The following is a 2,500-nucleotide window of genomic DNA, read 5'->3' as shown; positions in this document are numbered from 1 at the left end:
AGGTTTTTCACTGATATTTAATTGATAGAAATTACAAAAATTACAAAAAAGAAGGAAATTTTATTTTGTGGAAATGGGATTGCATGGAATCAAAAGGGAACACTCCCACACTAATTTTATGAAAAGGTGAGCTGGTTTCATGCAAGAAAGGTGCACAAAGACGAGTTTACAAAAATTACAAAAAAAAAGGAAATTTTATTTTGTGGAAATGGGATTGCATGGAATCAAAAGGGAACACTCCCACACTAATTTTATGAAAAGGTGAGCTGGTTTCATGCAAGAAAGGTGCACAAAGACGAGTTTGGGACCGTCAATCAAAGCGGTGACATGGGGGTGTGTATGGGTGATATGTTGAAAGAGAAACAATGTTCACAAGTGCATTGTGTGTGTGCACATCCCTTGCACCACGACACACCACATGAGGCACCAATTGCAATGTGGGTGTGCGCACCCACATAGTGCAAAATGATGCAGCATGGGGCGCCGTGTGCAGTGTCAGCACATCCACCACGATGCACACCCACTTGCGCCCTGTGTTAATAGGGGTGCCTGTAAACTACACACCATGCAAAGGTGGAAGGTGGAACTGGTGCACCTAACGCAAGTGGTTGTGTTACCGCCCTACACCACCGACGGTGCACAAAGACGAGTTTGGGACCGTCAATCAAAGCGGTGACATGGGGGTGTGTATGGGTGATATGTTGAAAGAGAAACAATGGTCACAAGTGCATTGTGTGTGTGCACATCCCTTGCACCACGACACACCACATGAGGCACCAATTGCAATGTGGGTGTGCGCACCCACATAGTGCAAAATGATGCAGCATGGGGCGTTGTGTGCAGTGTCAGCACATCCACCACGATGCACACCCACTTGCGCCCTGTGTTAATAGGGGTGCCTGTAAACTACACACCATGCAAAGGTGGAAGGTGGAATTGGGGCACCTAACGCAAGTGGTTGTGTTACAGCCCTACACCACACACGGTGGGTGTAGTAGGGCTGTAAACTACTACACGGTGTGTTAGAGCCATGTCACTACAATAGTAGAAAGCACTGCACTTGTAGTGTTAACACGTTATGAGAACACCACGGTAGTTTAGTGTTTTCTAATATTGGTCACCGCACGTGGATGCACTAGGCAGAAACCACTTGCACCATGACACACCATGGTAGTTTAGTGTTTTCTAATATTGGTCACCGCACGTGGAGGCACCACATTAACCACTTGCATCATGACACACCACGGTAGTTTATTGTTTTCCAATATTGGTCACCGCACGTGGAGGCACCACATTAACCACTTGCACCATGACACACCACGGGGGCACCACAGCACATCCACACGTGGCAGTTCACGCATGCACACGCACGCCCGCCAGCGCACGCCCACGCACGCACGTGCTCGCCTGCACACGCCCGCCAGCGCACGCGCACGCACGCACGTGCTCGCCCGCACACGCCCACCAGCGCACGCCACACGCCCGCGCACAGCCGCCGCGAACCTCTATGGGGATATGGTGGGTGTGGAGACATGGGATAATGGAAGGTTGTTCTGATGAGTTAGAGTTCCCCAAGGGTGTTATGTTGAAAATGAGGGGAGGTAAGGCTGTTCGGATGAGTTAGATTTTCAGACCGACTCGCACCATGGCAGCCTTGTGCAATCGACCGAGTGGGAGGGTGGCGTCGATAACCTCGATGGGGATATGGTGGGTGTGGAGCCATGGGATATGGAAGGTTGTTCTGATGAGTTGGACTTTCACAAGCGTGTGTCGTGTTGAAAAGGGGAGGGAGGGACTTTGTTCTTGGCACACCACGATGCATGAGAATAGGTCGAGGGCGCTGCGCCCCCGATGCCTCTAATCATTGGCTTTACCTGATAGAACTCGCACCCGGGCTCCAGCTATCCTAAGGGAAACTTCGGAGGGAACCAGCTACTAGACGGTTCGATTAGTCTTTCGCCCCTATACCCAAGTCAGACGAACGATTTGCACGTCAGTATCGCTCCGGGCCTCCACCAGAGTTTCCTCTGGCTTCGCCCCGCTCAGGCATAGTTCACCATCTTTCGGGTCCCGACAGGCATGCTCTCACTCGAACCATTCTCAGAAGATCTAGGTCGGTCGGCGGTGCAACCCGCAAGGCGATCCTGCCAGTCAGCTTCCTTGCGCCTTACGGGTTTACTCACCCGTTGACTCGCACGCATGTCAGACTCCTTCGTCCGTGTTTCAAGACGGGCCGAATGGGGAGGCCACAGGCCGATGCCCGGAGCACGCAGGTACCAAGGCACGCCTAAGGGCGCGTGCTGCCTTCCACGATCGCGACGATGACGTCTCCACGGGTATAATGCGACAACCCGGGCTTGGGGCACCGCCGCAATCCGCATCGGTCCGCTCCCCGAACCGAGTGGCGGACCGGCTTTCACCGTTCCACATCCGACCGGGGAGCATCGCCGGCCCCCATCCGCTTCCCTCCCGACAATTTCAAGCACTCTTTGACTCTCTT

The sequence above is a fragment of the Nelumbo lutea genome, chromosome 2, assembly GCF_056320005.1.
Source record: "Nelumbo lutea isolate HS-2025 chromosome 2, American lotus-T2T, whole genome shotgun sequence".
Lineage (NCBI taxonomy): Eukaryota > Viridiplantae > Streptophyta > Magnoliopsida > Proteales > Nelumbonaceae > Nelumbo > Nelumbo lutea.
The sequence above is the reverse complement of the archived record's forward strand: the minus strand, read 5'-3'. Positions refer to the sequence as shown.